Raw genomic sequence first — 16,984 nt, forward strand, 5'->3', positions numbered from 1 at the left:
ATCTATATATCTATATATCTATATAGTATCTATATATCTATATATCTATATATCTATATATCTATATATCTATATATCTATATATCTACTATATATCTACTATATATCTACAGCTACGTAGATCTATATCCATATCCATATCCATATGTACCTATACATACCACACGTTCATCCACCAAGTATCCACCGTCCTCATAGAGAAGATGGCCCCCCAGCGTAGATTCACAGCAGATGGATGCATTTCGGTCACGGTGAACTTCCGTCTCTGGTGGGAGTGGAACGTCATCCGTCCTGAGCAGAAGACGAAGAAGTGGAGCAGAGAGAAGTGAAATGCGTTGCGATGCAGTACGGCGTATGGAAATGCGTCCGTAACGAATACGTAAAGATGGAGGCTATTGTTGTCTCGCTCTCGGCCTCGGCCTGGGGGCTCTCGGCCTGGGGGCTCTCGGTGGGAACACTTTATCATGTTTTTAGCCCTCATGAATCATTAAAAACCAAAAACCCCAATGACTTGCCATGTACAAAATTCATATGCTGGGGGCTTGGGGGAGGGGGCTTGATACATGAAAATTAATTTTCCTTTCTCTGAGAGTGTGACAGGAAATCAATTAATCTTGATGTATTATTTCACGCGGGGCAGGGCGGCGGCGCCGGGCGCAGAGAGAGAGTGGCTACAGCTGTTCTCGTTGGAGAGGCCATACATTACACTTGGCGGCTTTGACAGCTTCTGAAGGAAAAGGCTGAAGGATATCAGGCAGGTGGAGCAACGAGAAGATTCCACCAACTCATGGCGGAAGGATGAACGACCGCATTCCCCAAAAGTGCCGTCACTAGCACTTGTTGGTGACGTTCCCGCTCATCTGACTACCTGCTCGTGTTTTGTCGGGTCGTTTATTTCTTCCGTCTCTCCGGTTTTTGCTGTTTTTGCACAGAATTGAGATTTAGCAGCCGTCAGATGAACGTGTCCGGGCCACAAAACACGGAGGGATGGAGTGACGCGGCTATTTACCGCCTGCTTTAAACTGGGATGACTTGGATGTCACACTTTGCCCAGGTTGCTGCTGCCTTGCCAGTGACTCAGCGCCGCGGCAGGAAATAATAATGGCTCTTTAACGGGAACACACGCCTGTGGAGCTGCTGAGCTAGCAACGCGAGATACCGCGTTTAAATGGAGCCATGTCGCTCGGTATTTAACATGGCGGAGAAACCAGGAGGACTAAGTTTGGGGGGGGGGGGGGGGGTAGAAATGTTACAGAATCCTAACTGGGAGCATGAATGACATCACAGCTGCTAGCCATCACTTAGCTAACTTATCATCAAACTACGGAAGGCGTTTGTTTGTGTCTCTGCTGGTTGCAACCAAACAAGAGCACCAACTAAACTAAACTAAATAGTCAATTCCAGAATATCTTCAGAATCTTTAACGATCAATCAGTTGATTGTCTTTCCCATCCAAAACGTTTCCTACGCACGGTGAAGCTCATCGTCTCTTCGGGCGACCTTAGCATCAACCTCGCCTCATCAAGTCGCCTGGAAACTTTTCTCCAAAGTGACGTTGAAACTGTCAGCTGCCACCGGGATTGACTGACAGGCGGAATGTGTGGTGAAAGATGTTGGGCGGCGGGCGGTGGGCGGCGGGCGGCGGGCATAGGCGCAGTCCGCCATGAAGTCCTTCCCCTTTGTGAGCAGATTCCACTGGTCAACAAGAGCGGTAATCAAGCATCAGTAAACATCTGCTAGCAAGCATTCATAACCGGCCTTGCAGATTTACGGCCATCATGGCGGCTGTTCGCAAACGCATTTCCGCCTGCCTGACGAGAGGGCAGCTTGCGGCTCGGAGCTGCCGGGGCGGCCGCTGCCATTTTGTAAATGCGAGACGAATTAGAGAGCGGGAGACAACTAAATTAAAGCGGCAAACGACCGCGGCCAGATGGAGCTAACAAATGGACCGAGTTGTGGAGGTGCCAGTTGTACAGACGCGGGGGGGCACTGGGGGGGGTTGGTTCAGGAGGGGCGTTGGGCCAGCAGATGAAAAGGTTCTATTAACACTTGGAGCGGGACGACTGGGGGCTTCGTGTCGGCCATATGCACCGACGTCATCGTGGGGAATAAACAGCAGCCTGGCCCACAGAAGGCCTTTCCTCCTAATTAGCCGTGTGGACGTACGGGGGGGGGCGGGGGGGGTTCGCTCTGCAGCCTTCAGTGCTTGCATGCGCACTAGCGGCCACAAACGTACTTCCGGTTAAGGAATCCACACATACGTAGGTACGCCTATGTACGCAACATCGACGTTCAAGACAACGATTGGTGTCCAAAGTGCGGCCCGCTGGTTGGGAATGGTTGTTTTTTTATTGTCGGGGGCCACGTTATAAAAATATAAGACAGCTGAAACCAAAAACACAACAATAATTTTACACGAATAGTCAAAATATTAAGAGACTTATCCATAATTTTACGACACTAACAACATAAAGTTGAAATATTAAAGAAAAACATTTTTAAGTTGTAATATTATGAGAAACAAGCAAAAAAATTGGTTTTGAGAATAAATATTGTGAATAAAGAAAATGAAGTATAAATAATGGGAATGAAAAAGTAAACATTTGACAAAGAATTAAAACATCTTCTAATGATGAAAACCTTTCCATTTCAATAAAGTATCAAATATTATTAGGAAAATATCATTTAGTAGCACGGAGCTCAGGTAATTGTTGTCATATTAGGAGAAATTGCAAAATGTAATTGTGGAAAGCATCTCCGTTGCAAAAAGAAAACAGGTTGCTAAAACAACATCAGCAAACTCGGCGTCAATATTTGTCCACTTCCTTCAGGTCTTTTTGACGCCAAGTACTCTGGCTTCCTGCGGTCGTGCCGTTGGCGCGCCACGTGAATTCGGCGTGCTTTGACTTAGGCCAACATGTAAACCTGGAATCGTTTTTCCTCGGAAATAAAGTCATCTTCCCGATGGCGTCCAGCCTGTTGTCTTTGTACGGAGCCATCATGTCCACGGTGTCCTCTTGGCTGAGACTAAGAGCACATTAGTGTCTCCTAAATGGCTTGGCTTGGATTAAAGGCGGCTTGTTAATGAAATAGAGGCATCACGCTAATGCACGACCGCACTTTGCTCCCGGTGTGATATTTTATGTATGAGCTTTTTGCTTTGCAGCACATGAAAAGGACAACAAAAGAAGGCGTTTGTGGGGGCCCGGCACGTGAAGATCATGGAGTTTGAGCGGGAGATTAGCTTTGGGTTAATGAAGTCTGGAGTGGAGTGAGAGAAATGGTTATTACTCTGCGACGTGGAGTCTTTTAATTTCCACTGTGGCAGCCTGGCCCCTAATGTGTTATTTTACATTCACTTTTAGATTGCTTAAAGTGGTCACCGCTATTTGTCTTACTCATTTAAATCCCCATTATTCAGACCCACTCGCCGATGATGCATTAGGCTTCTCCCCACGCCCTGAATAATAAAATATTCCTCTTCAGGGGAGACAGTGCGCCGGCGTCGTCCTCCTTTGACATACACGAGCTGTTAACACGTAATATGCCGCCATTTGTTTTTTAAATCTCCGCCATTCATCCTTTTTCCCCTTGCTCTTGAAGCATCATTATGGGAATCCCTGTTCTCATCACTCACCGCAAAATCCCATTTTTGTTTTTCCTGTAGGTGATTTTCCCCCATGGTGCGCTTACTTACAGCGGCCTTAGCTTCTGATCGAGGAGGCAGGAAGTGACAGGGACTATTTGTTACGAGGAGGAGACAGGGGCGACACACACTACATTATAGAATGCCGAGACGTGCAGAGGTCGGGTAAACAATTTGCCACCGAACTTGGCTACCCATGATGCACTCTGCTCTTTTTATCACCGGGGAGGGGATGCCGGAAGGCCCCCCCCCACCCTCTCCCCGCGGGGGGACGGCAGTCAGGGTCCTCTCTCTCTGTTAATTCACGGGATGAAAAGCTGCTGGCGGTGGCGTGTCATATATCAAAGACAGGGCATCAGTAATCTTTGCTCAAGGGCACAGATAACAGACATATAGACACGTGAATGAGATGGCCAGGAGAGAGGAAGAAAAAAGCAACTCATCCTTTTTCTGCTGCTACGCCGCCGCCACCGCCGAGGAGATAAAAGAAGATTTATGACTCATCTTGGACCACATGCCGGCTGCGCTCGCCATTTTTCACCCGCTCCAAAAATTGGTACTGGAAAGCAATCTGCTTGTCATTGTGTCCATCAGGTGCTTCAGGAGGAAATTGGGTCCTTTGGGTTTTTTCCCTCGCTCTCTCCGCACTCAACTATTTCCTATATAGCCGTTTTGTTTTTAATGGCGTCCATAAATATACAGTATGTTAGCTTCCAAGTACCTTTGTCGGAAGGCTTTTCCATGTGATGACGCCTGCTGGGCTCTTTGTCTCTGATTCGGTGGGACCTCACTTTCCGTGATGAATCCGTTCCAAAGGGGCCGCTAAAACCGAATTAGACCAAAACTCTAACCATTTTCTCCGTGGGCGCATATAAACAAGCACGTATTCATACTTTGTTTTTAAAGATGTTACTAGACTTGCATCGCATGCTCTTTTTTTGCTTCTTCCAACCAGACTCTGCTTTAAATTCATCACCAGACTCGTCCTTTTTCGCCTTAGATCCTTAGGTCAGCTCCGGCTAGCTCCCGTTAGCCGTTGATGCACACCGGTAACCTTCCATGTTTGTGGTCTCCGCTTGGTTTAGCTTTTGCTAGCTCACCTGATTACGCGGTTATCTCGAGGATGGTGCCGCATGTTGGTGACGGCTTCCCGTACGTCCAAGTTATGCATCAACAAACCGAGTACAGATACGACACGGTGACAAGGTGACACCTGCACGGCAAGCTAGAGGGCCAACGCAAGCCGAGGCAAAATGTGAGCAAAACATTTGGATGTTCACCCAAAAACACGCTAACCGGGGCGGGCCTTAACCGAGGTACTACTGTATCACGACATTTGTTGTTAGGAGTGTGATCCGAGACGACTGAAGTGGAACTGATAATCACGACACAAACCGAGGTACAATTTTGTCAAATATTTTTGTCAAAACCAAACCTCAGGGAAACACGGTCGTTGGAATCTGAGGTTCCACATTCCACTGGAATGCCATCCTATCAACGTCTTTCTCAAACATCATTATTAGTGATGAAGTTTTGGTCAGAACAACAAAAACGAGTCAAGGGGCAAATTTGGTACCCCCGGATCGGTGACCAACTAAAAAATTGGTCCAAATCTAAAGTCTTACAAAGTCTTACAGTCATGACATCTGCGTTACCTTTGTCCATCCTTAATTGGACTGAAAAGTGTCCTCAAGAAGTTCTGGTCCACACTCCACCCCAAAGTTGAACAAATGAGTCCACTTGAATGTCCACGATTCTCCTTAAGTGGCCACAGCCAGACGGCCAACAAGTAAGGCTAAGTGCTCCACGTCACGGTTTGTATTCAAGTCATGTGCCGTCAAGCCGTCAAGTCTGTCATCCGATGCAATTACCTACAATTAGATGAATTATTTAATTGTAGGTCTTTCAATCGAATGTTTAGAAAAGTTGATTGTTGAAGTGCTGTCTGGGTGATGGGTGGGCGGCACCCTGCTGTGCCTGCTGATGGAACAGGGACCCGGAGACGGTGGTCGTCTTAGACTATTTGGGACTTGCCTGATCTGCCAGTAGCGTGTTTTCATCGCTGCAAACAGGCCTGATGATAGAACGCTATCTCTGCTAGCCCTCGTTATGTCGTCTTGTTGTACAGGCGCACCACCACGGCAGCACATGTCCTACGCTGGCCACCGTACAGTTCAGACTGATGGCTTTTTTTGCACGTCGCTAGCCGTGCCCTACCTGCTGTTCCCGCCTAGACTGGTCGCCAAGCGTGACATCTGTTCCGAGATGAGAAAGGGAATGTCAGCACCCTGCCACGGACAAAACGGCTGTCAATGAAAGCTTGGAGAAATGACCATTTTTAATCGCACAGCATCTGTGTGGGACTCAGAAATCTGTCCAAATTACCACCCAATTTGGATTAGCATACTGTATACCTTCCTGCCTTACAGTGGAACCTTGCCTTTGTCAATCATCCCTTCCCAAAGGTCAGACGAACAAAATGTATGAAAACCCTGGAATCTGTTCATAGTGTCCCACGGGCCGCATTTTTGACACGTTTGTCATTAACGATGTTGTTGCCAAGAACCGCTGTCCTTTCCGTCACCCGCGCATGGACGCTATGTTGGGGTACCTGATGGGTTTGGGAGAGATGCTATTTGGCCCCACAACAACCGATGATATTTTTGGCAACGACTTTGTCAAAAAATGAATCAAAATCAGGAAAACTGAGGTTCCACACTATTTGACACATTAGCTGCCATTTTTATCCCAGTATACCTCCTGGAGGGACAATACTATAAAAATGTAACTAACTGTCCAAAGTGTCAATATTTAGCGTGAGAAGCGTAGTTATTTAGCACTCTTTGCATTGTTATTTAAAACAATCATTTTCTCCGCTTCATGGCAGAAAATTGTCATTGATTCGCCGGATGACAGATGCTAAGAGGCGCGCTATTGACGTCGCTATCGCCATCGCTATCGCCATCGACACTTTCAGTAAATTCCTCATCTAATTACCATTCCCCGGGCCCCAAACGATACACCTTTGTATTCTGAGAGGAGGTCGATGGATGCGGGACGCTTTGTTCTAGAAGGAGATGCTTGTCACTGCACTGTGATTTAGGACAGAACTGAGATGATTGCGTGAGGAACAATTAAAGGCGTACCTGGACCACTGAAGACACCAGTGAAGAGATGGTATATACTGTATACTGGATACTTCATACTGGATACTGGATACTTTACAAGTTCAAACTTTTAATTGCAAGATTTGGCCTTGTTGGATCTTAAGGAGGTTTGAAGTTGAGCTTCAAAATAAAAGAAGAAACGGGAGCGAGACAAACAAAAACAAAAAAACAGTCAGATGTTTATTGCAAACGAGCATTACAGTCGGCCAATGTTGTTGCAGGCTGTTCATCAGCTGATCAAAGCTTTCAGACCACAGCCCTTTAAAGCCCCCCTGAAAGCCCCCCTGAACCCCCCTAAGCTAGAAATGAAAACTAGGAGAAGCCGTGAGTGATGAGTAGCTGTGCCGTTCTTGTTGAGGTGAAACATGGCTTTGGGCATGCTTGATGCCAGCGTTCCCTGGAGGTAGCGGGAATGCTGCTCCAGGTGCTGAAGATGGCTTCACTGTCTGGAGCTCATGTCCTTCTAGATCCACCCCCAAATGTTCTCCACTGGATGTAGATGAGGGGAAGACGCAGGATGGTCCACTAGGGTCAGCTTATTGCTCTGCAAGAACCAGGGCCTCCAGTCATGAAGATCTCTGTATGTGACATCTGCCGTTTGACACCCCTGCACGACCTGAAGGACGATGATGGTGGAAAACATCTCAGGTGGGATCTCCTTGTCTCCTTGGAAGTCAAGTCAATCAAGTCAAGTTTATTTATATCCCTTTATCACAAAAAGCCTCAAAGAGCTTTACAAGATGGCAACAATCGACCATCCCCTTATCTCAACCCCAATCTGGGGATGGGACAAGTCAAAACCTCAAAATCTTCAAGCAGGCTTGAAACATTTTTTGACTGGCTCCCGTTTGTTCTTTTTGTGTTTTGAAGCTCTTCTTCGAAGCTCCTTAAGATCCATCAGTACCAAATACACATTCTACATGAAATATAATATGTCTCTTATCAAAGCCTGGATGAACTGGGATGACTGCTGGTCCAGTATCTTAGCCATGTCTTTGGGTGGTGCCCCCAGTGCTAGGAATAACCCCCTGCAGTTCTCCATGTGGATGTCGATCTAAGACTCTTGACAGTTCCTTTGCCGCAATGGCATCCGACTCTGCAAGCGCCTCCAGCAGGTGCCAGAACCTGACACCTCCTGAAGGCAGTGTGAGTCATGTGGTGCTGATGCTAAGAGTGTGTTGGTGGGTGGGTGGGGGGGGGGCTTTCATGCTAAAGCCATAGCTAAGTATTGCTGGGGTCTTCTGTCTTCTACCCACAGCGGCCTGTGAGTACAGGAAGCCCATTGTTGGCGGGGACGGGATTCACTGGGAGGGGAAGTGGTGTAATCCTGGTTCTGTCCTGGTTCAGTCAGTTCAGATTTCACACAGACCCCCACGATCAAACCCCTGGACTGGATGTCACTGAGGCGGCAGTAGCAGCTCTGTCCCTCCTGAAGCAAAACATACCTCAAGGAATGGTGGCATCTTTTCTCTGAAAAGGCTAGAAAACGTAGAAAAATGTTTAGGTTCTGAAAACACTGTTGGATGGTTACAGCGTTACGATAGTAGTTGTATATTGTATATAGTAGTAGTAGTAGTAGTATATGCCTTGGCTCCGCCCATGTTTGTGAGCCAGCATTCATGACCCTCAAAATGTGTTTTAATGTGGAAGTCTTTATTTCGATGCCCTCATGTGGTGCAGGTACATTGTGGTCCACGTGTCTTAGCCCTTAGCCCTTAGCCCTTAGCCCTTAGCCCTTAGCTTCACCCCTCCCCTTGCCCTTACAATCAAGTGCCAAGGAGAAGAAGCCACTAAGCCACTTGACTCCCATGACATCATCAGGGGAACTAGAGAACCTAGGGAACTAGAGAACCTAGGGAACTAGCAAACCTAGGCAACTAGAGAACCCAGAGAACTATAACGGTTCTAGACGGGTATGCTGGAGCCTATCCCAGCTGTCTTTGGGCGAGAGGCGGGGTACGCCCTGGACTGGTGGCCAGCCAATCACAGGGCAGATAGAGGTGCTGTTGTCCCGTCTCTGTAATAATTACAAACCAAATAATCCCCAGCATGTCTTGGGGGTTGAACACAAACAAAGACAAATTCCCCATCTTGGAGTCCATTGTACTCCTTCAGCTCCACACTGCAGTTTTTCAAGCATACATAGCATAGGTGACGTTAAAAGACGAGCAGAGTCAAGTTGAATGTGAGCTCTGTGGTTTTTCATTCCATCTGACAAAGTCTCCCACACAACAACACAGAACGACATTGAAATAAATTGATGTAACGACAAGAAGCCATGGCGGCGAGAGTGAGGGAGTTCTGCCATGTAACGTGATCTCAGATGATTTGCAGCAACAGGAACTCTATTTTACTCCTCTTTCCCAAACACGTGTAAGAATGCATTTGGCCTTTGGAGCTGAGACATCAGGAGCTGTGGGGATGTTCAGCCGTTTGCTACAGAGAGCAGAGCATACTTTCATGGCTAGAAGGCTTCGCTCGGCCGGCCAGTTAGCGATGGCACCGGCGAGATGTCTGACTCTGCGGACAGCAGAGAAGTGGGCGGAATATTTGATTATATTTTTTTACATTTCAGCCAGTCTCATTTTCTCTGTGACCTCGTGTTTGGGTTACAGTGTGGGGCCCTTTTGAGGCTCGCCATTTAGTTTTGGGAAACTGCAAGCACAGTCTTGACCACAAGGACACACCAGCGTGTCGGGCATCCCCAGTCCAAGACGGTTTTGGACGGAGCCGCGATAAAACACTGACGTGCGCCACATGGTGTCCGTTTCCACGTTTCCAGCATAAAAGCTTTGCCTTGGTTTGAAACGTCAGGAAGTTGTCTGTGTCGGCCTTTCAGACGAGTTGCAATTAGCCTTTGGGCTAAGTTCCATGATGCACCACAGCGCGTCTCATGGTCGGACGTTACCTGTCCAAACGTCGTCCAAAGAATTAAATTGAATTACTTTATTAATTACTAATTCATTAGTAATTCTCCAATTTTGGACCAATCGCAGAGCTCTGTGGTCCGCCTAGCCAGAACGTAATTCAGTTCAGGCGAGAGTGTCCCAAAAATAGGAGCGAAACACATCGGCCTTCCGACTCCTTTGATGCTGGCTGAACCGCAGCCTTGCATGAATCTCAACCGTAAATGTTGATCTTTCCAAGTCTTGAGGTCTTTTGGTGACATATTTTGTCTGAAACTTTGGCTGGAAATCCAAGAGTGTAAATCAGGCAGCGGACGATAAACTAGCGAAAATGTTGCTTCTGTCAACACACGTCTAATCCTCCGTGCAACCTGGCAACGTTATACAGCATAACTCTGCGCTTGGACAACGTGGTAGATGCCGCTACCAAAGCTAGCTATCACAACAACGTAACATTCAGGAGTGGGACAGGAGGACACCGATATTAGCAACACTAGCATAGCCTCGAGCTACTGTGCTAACATTTTAACATGCTAGGTTTGTTTATCCTCTGAAGAAAACAAATGACTGATATTCAGATGTGTAGCGAAGCCTTTTTGCTTGTTTTTACAAATCTGTCATCGTGCAGTAGTGGACGTATACATGTGGCAGGCTCACCTAGCGAGCTAGCTGCTAGCTAGGGGTGTGCAGGACGCCTTCATAACGTCATGGAAACACGGAACTCCGACAGCAGAACTCCACTCTCACTCACGCCAACCAAACAAGCAACGGAATCGGTTGAATTTTCTTCTCTTATATGCAGAACATCGTTAAAAAGGTGCAAAGTTGGGGACGTGCTAAAAAACAGGATTGTCGCTCGTGTCACACACGTCTTAGTCCCGGTGCTACATAGACCTGCGACATAACAGCAGTAACGACATGCTTATTAGGTACATCGATTTAACAGATGACTATTGAGCTAAGTTGTTATTCTTGTTTCTTTAACAAGAAAACGGAAACAATCCCAGTTAAAATGGAAACAATGGCAAACATAAAAATGAAAATATATGAATAAAAATAAAATACGAAAATATAAAATATATATTATATTTGGAAAATGAGGTTGGGAAAAGTAAAACAAATACTATGTCTGACAACATGGCTGATGCCTGTTGAGGACAATACTACATATAACGTGTTTGAATATTTTTGGAGTACTAATAGGCCATCGTCAGCCACAACATTGCAATTTTACAAAATATCAAAGTTGCATGCTTTCATTTTCTCCCTGCGGTCCCTGGGAAATGTTTGGATACTCCCGTCCCGGATTTGCATCTCTCTACAAACGGGGTTGTAAAAGCGAAAACTCAGCAGCGAGTGTTGTGTTTAAATCCCTAAATGGGACCCCCGAGCCCAAAGGTTTGGCCACCAGAACCACCCTTCCGAGCCCCCCCAGGCTGGAATGAAGACGCACATGACGAGAAGCGCTTGATGTCGTGGTGGGCCTCCTTTTGTCCCCGACTCTACTCGCCCCGCAAGGAAATGCGGTGCTGAGTTTGCGATGGCAGCCATCCCTCTAAACAAACAACGTCGGGGACGGAAAAGGGACTTCTTTGTCTGGATTCTTCCGCGGAGCCTCCCGGTCCACCGCGAGTTTACATGACCCTTCAACTCCTGGTGACAAGAGACGGGGCGCATAAAGAGGCGTTGTTGGCCGACTCCCAGCCGTTGGACGCATCCACCAGGAGTTTACATAAGAAGTCCTTTCTCTCCGGGCCGTCCCTGACACATGGTGTGAAAGACAAGACAACAACATTTTTGGTAAAGTTCCTCGTGAGCAAGTGGTCACCAGCTTGTCACGGTGGAACAAAGAAGCACAAAATAAGTTTCCCAGGCTTGTTTATGATGTCTGTGGGTAATTTATATCCTGGAAAGCGTCTGTACACTCTGTCCTGTCTGTCAAGCCTTCACATGAGTGATGTGGAGTTGTTTACTCAAGCACATCAACTCACTTTTCACTCTCGCTTAAGCTGAATGAGCTTCTCCCGATATTCCACCGCCGCCGAGCCTTTTGGGCTTTTTTGGGCTGCCTTGGATGTGCCCGTCAGCGTTCAAGGACGACAAGACAATACATTTATTAGAGAGACAGATGAACTTCTTTTCAAATCCCGTCAACTCCGCCGAGTGTCGGAAGCGGAGACAGCTGACGGGCGTATGACAGCTGTCACGCTCGTCAGGGGCGCGTCTCAAACGAGCGCAAACAGCGGCTGGCTTGTTGTGTGCCGGCATTCAGCCCAACCGAAGCTCGGTGCGCCGTCGCCATAAAGCATTTTGGATTTGTGCTTCATCCCGCCTTCAGACGCAATTTGCTGTGAGAGCACGGAGAATATATTCTTGTGGCATTCCCGTGTCCTTCCGGGCGGATACACATGAACTCATTCCATGCCAAAGACCCCAACAACGCATTTATACGTCCTTTACGTTTTTGTGCAAAAAGAGGTGATGACGTAACTCTCACCAATGCATTTCTCTTCAGAGCAATTGTAAGCCATAAAAACGTCCACAAGGGGGCAGAAGTGCGATTGGCAGAGGTCATGTGAACGGAAGAATCACACGACAGGAAGGAGGAAGTGACAGAGCGGGGAGGAGGAGTGTGGCGTGCACATAGTAGGGAAATATGTTTGCACGTGTACCCTTTCATTCCCATATCCAGGTAGTAATACTATTATAAATACTTGTACTGACACTACTACTAAAGAGAAGAACAATGAATACCACCAATAATAAACATAATGTATTAACTCGAATCACATAGACAACAATTAGTGTTGTCCAGTGATGATTGGGCAGGTACTTAACGTCATTAGTGCTCCAGAAAGGATGCTAACGAGCTCCTATCTCGTGTGGAGCATCCGCCAGTCAAGGATTGTCTGACTCGGCTGTCAAGCAAACATGCAACAGGTTGTCCATAGTCCATAGTCCATAGTCCATAGTCCATAGTCCATAGTCCATAGTCCATAGTCCATGTCTTCTACCGAGCGTGAGCAGCAGTGAAAATGCAGCTTTGGCGGCATTGAACGTCTCTCATCCGTTCTAATCTGCGCAGCTAATGAAGGAAGGCGTAATAAAAGGCCGGTGTTGATCAATGGCTCACACCAACACAAAACATCTGATAAATGATGGTTTCATCTGGGCGGTGATTTATCGTCCGCGTGCTCATGAGCAGCACGCGTCCCCCCAAAGAAGTGTTGTTTTGTCACCCAACCCTAATTGAGTGTAGGGTTTTGCTGAAGTGTATTATCCATTATGTGCGCCAGGACATTGATGAATGGAAATAGCGTTTCTTTGTTGAATGAATCGGACAGCGTTGCCGGCCGCGAGTAATGGCGCTGGTGGGATCCAACGCAGAAGATCAATAAAGCGTTGAAATAAAACCAGAAATGGAATTTTGCGTTTCTCGGTGATTACATTCTCAATGGCTGAATTTGTTTGATTAGAAAGAAAACACAACTTTTTTTTTTCCCTTTTCGGAGCAGGGACCAAATAAGCATCCTAAAGATCTTTCCTGGGCTTCCCAGCCTCCAGCCCATTAAAATTCCTCTGAAGTTGTGTACATATCACTACATCAAGTGCACATAAATTATGAATGTCTCACATAGCAATCTAGCCCCCGGCTTCCCTTGCAACTGATTTGGTGTCTGTGAACTTCGTTGTTACAAGGACGGCAGAAAATTGGAGTAATTTGCTCGCCGAGTGATTGATCATTCCGCGCTCATAAACGCCGAGCGTGGCGTCATAAACATATCTCACCCTCAACTTAAATATGCAGGCTGAAGGAGAACTTGGTCACACAAACCTGGAAGGACTTTTGCATTTTTCAGGCCAACTATTGGGGTTTTGGGGGGGTAGTGTTTTATGCTGTGTAACGTGTACTACGTACTGTACGCTAGCTGGATGATGATTGTCACAAAATATTGCTGATAAATGATAGGATTGTATGACTTTGTGACCAACGTATTGATAATAGAGAATATGGAATAATAACGTGAGTACAGGAGTGTAGCGTGTCAAAAGCAATCAAGTTGAATTTCTCAAGCATTGGACATTTTGGGTGGTCGACTGGTTAGCATGCTGGCCACACAGTCAGGGGATCAGGAAGATCTGGGTTGGAATCTCTGCTGGTCATCTTGGTATGGAGTTGGCCTGGTCTTCCTGTGGGAACCTGCATGAGTTAGGTTAGGTAGTTAGGTACTTAGTTAAGTAGTTGGGTAGTTAGGTACTAGGTAGTTGGGTAGTTATATGGGCAGTTAGGTACTAAGTACTAGGTAGTTGTGTAGTTGGGTACTGGGTAGTTGGGTAGTTAGGTACTAGGTAGTTGGGTTGTTAGATAGTTGGGTAGTTAGGTAGTTTAGGTACTAGGTAGTTAGTTAGTTAGGTACTAGGTAGTTGGGTTGTTAGATAGTTGGGTAGATAGGTAGTTAGGTACTAGGTAGTTGGGTTGTTAGATAGTTGGGTAGTTAGGTAGTTTAGGTACTAGGTAGTTGGGTAGTTGGGTACTAGATAGTTTGGTACTAGGTAGTTGGGTTGTTAGATAGTTGGGTAGTTAGGTAGTTTAGGTGCTAGGTAGTTAGTTAGTTAGGTACTAGGTAGTTGGGTTGTTAGATAGTTGGGTAGTTAGGTAGTTTAGGTACTAGGTAGTTGGGTAGTTGGGTACTAGATAGTTGGGTACTAGGTAGTTGTGTAGTTGTGTAGTTGGGTACTAGGTAGTTGAGTAGTTAGGTACCAGGTAGTTGGGTAGTTAGGTACCAGGTAGTTGGGTATTTGGGTAGTTAGGTCCTAGGTAGTTGGGCAGTTAAGGCAGTTAGGTAGTTGGGTTGTACCCAGGTACTCCGGTTTGCTCCCATATTCCATCGTGTATGCTACTTAACCAGCTTAACTAAAGTAGGGTCATTTATAGCCACAAATGGGAGCTAGCATCACGAGCTAGCTACTCTGTGGTGTTGGGGTGGGGGCTGCGTCCAAGGACATCTGTCTGCCTGTTTTCACTCACAACCTTCTAAGTGGAGTGGACTCCACTCGTGTCACAGGGTTCCCCTTCCCAGGCGATGAGGAGCTCAGGCGGGGGGGGGTCCTGCTAACTCTGTCCAAGCCTGGAAGCGGACGCACATCACAAGGAAAACTTTGCTTCTTCAGGACCGCCGCAGGTTGACATTCTTGGCCATATTTTTCTTCCTATTATTTGATAAAACCTTTCATGCGGTGGTGCAGCAGCAGCGTGGGCTTCAAAGAAGTTTGCAGTGTTCTGGTGCATTTCCTGGGTTTCCCCGATGAAAAAGTTGGCCAGAGACGCGGTTTCATCGAAAGAAACGTCTCATCGGGTGCTCTCAATCAGGATGATGAATGTAGCCCAAGTCCAAACCTGCTGAGTGGATCAGCGTCATTAGGCATGAGGAATAGGAGGAACCCAATGAAATGCAGCTAACAGATGTTTCAGATCTTCATCGGAATCCTTCATCCAGCGTGAAGTTGAAGGTAAAGGAAATCAAGGTCCTTTGTCTGCTTTTTATCTCCACGTTTTGGAAAGCCTTCCAGATTGACCAGTCGGACGTTGTTGGCTCTATCCAGACCTCCGCCGTTGTCAGCCTGCTGTCATCTTCTAAGCAGAGCGAGAGAGAGGCTTTACCGTGAATAATGCCTCAAGTCTGCAGGCAGCCAACACCAATAAATCTTCATAGAGGTTCCCGGGTTCCATCGGGCCGCTGCAGGTTTTATCCCCCCCCCACCGATGCTGAGTTTCCACAATTCTATGATGAACCCGCAATGGCTTCACTTTCTGGTATTCAGCTCATGTAAATCAATAAAATCCACGTCAACAACGCTTTAGCTTGCTGGGATTTGCTAAATGCAATTCATCACCCGGGAAAGCGGCTAACAAATAGAGTCGGATCTTTTGCGTTAGGGTTGTTTGGAAACATTTGAAGACTGCATTTTTCATCATCAGGGAAGCAAATTGCTTGGTATGGAAATCTGCGCCGCATTCCTCACACGCGGGAGACGACTGGGGTGGGGTGAAGGTGTCCTTCTCATTGGCCGGGGGGTGGGCGCAACTTTAACCCCGTGAATTGCATGCCTGAATGCCGCTCGTCTGGTATCCGAATCCCTCGCCACTGATCATATTCACGTACCACTGTAATTATTCTAGAATTTAGAATGAATCCACACGTTGGTCAAACATGGCACCTGAAAGGGTTTTTTTTGACTTTTTCTAATTCTTAGTTTTGAAGTCTACCTGTGGTTATGTTTTTATTTTGCATGAAGAGGATCGTGGAAGTTGATTATGGTTCTGATGGATTGTATTTGTGTCCATATTTTGTCTGTCTGGAATAGATTTCATGGAATTCTATTCTTGTCTGGGTTTTTCAATGTTTCAGTTTTGGTCTCAAATGGAGGTTCCGCTGTCCTCTTACAATCAGTCACCCTGTGGAACCCAGATGGACGCCTTTTAAGAACTGCCTCTTGAACGCCCCAGATGCTTTGAATGGAGGATCGTGTAAATCAACTGCTCTCACTCACAGCAAGTCCGGCCACGCCTCGGTACGACGTTGCTGACTTATCGACATGTTGGGAGACGTCTTGCTTTGATATGTCCGTCCATGCCCCGAGGCTGAGGCTGGGCAGCACCCCCCCTCGCTTTAACATGCATCACTCATCATAAGTGGGAATATGTCACCTTGTGAAGTGCAATTAGGAGGCTTGCAAGGCAGGACGATCTGTCGACTCGTGTCCAATTTACAGTGGTGCATGCATGCGGACAAATCAAACCTAATTGATGCTTCAACGGGCTACCTTGTTATTTCAGCAACATGGCTCTCCTCACTCAGGCTCAGGTTGTTAATCATCTCTTTCAACGTGTTGCACTGATCAAGCTTTAACTCCATGTGACTGGACGTCATCCGGACCTCACCCACAACCGTACTGTAGACCGGGGTGTCCAAACGTTTCCACAAGAGGGCCACATCAGGAAAAATGACAGGATGCAACTTTGCCACAAAGTAACGCATGTACATGTACTACTAAGAGATGTGTACTTTATACATCAGCTTTGTCAGCTTTGGGCTGCATTAACGGGACACCCGGTTAGTATTCCCCCGTCGGATCTCTCTCAGGCCTCGCGGTGACCAGGTCGACTGGATGATGAGCAAATGAGCTGCTAAAAAGGCAAAGTTGGCGAGCGTCGTCAATCATGTGAGGAAAGGGTGGAAGGGGAAGTCCCGGCTGCTATTAAT

The 16,984-nt window shown here is 46.8% G+C and overlaps 1 protein-coding gene across 1 annotated transcript in view; it reads left to right on the plus strand.

Moving 5' to 3' along the window:
* The window catches only part of lrmda (leucine rich melanocyte differentiation associated), a 196,367-nt gene that overhangs the window by 60,326 nt on the left and 119,057 nt on the right, over positions 1-16,984 (plus strand). The window lies entirely within an intron of this gene.

This window comes from Doryrhamphus excisus, linkage group LG20 (assembly GCF_037039965.1).
Source record: "Doryrhamphus excisus strain RoL-2023G ecotype Guam linkage group LG20, RoL_Dexc_Guam_v1.1, whole genome shotgun sequence".
Classification (NCBI taxonomy): Eukaryota; Metazoa; Chordata; class Actinopteri; order Syngnathiformes; family Syngnathidae; genus Doryrhamphus; species Doryrhamphus excisus.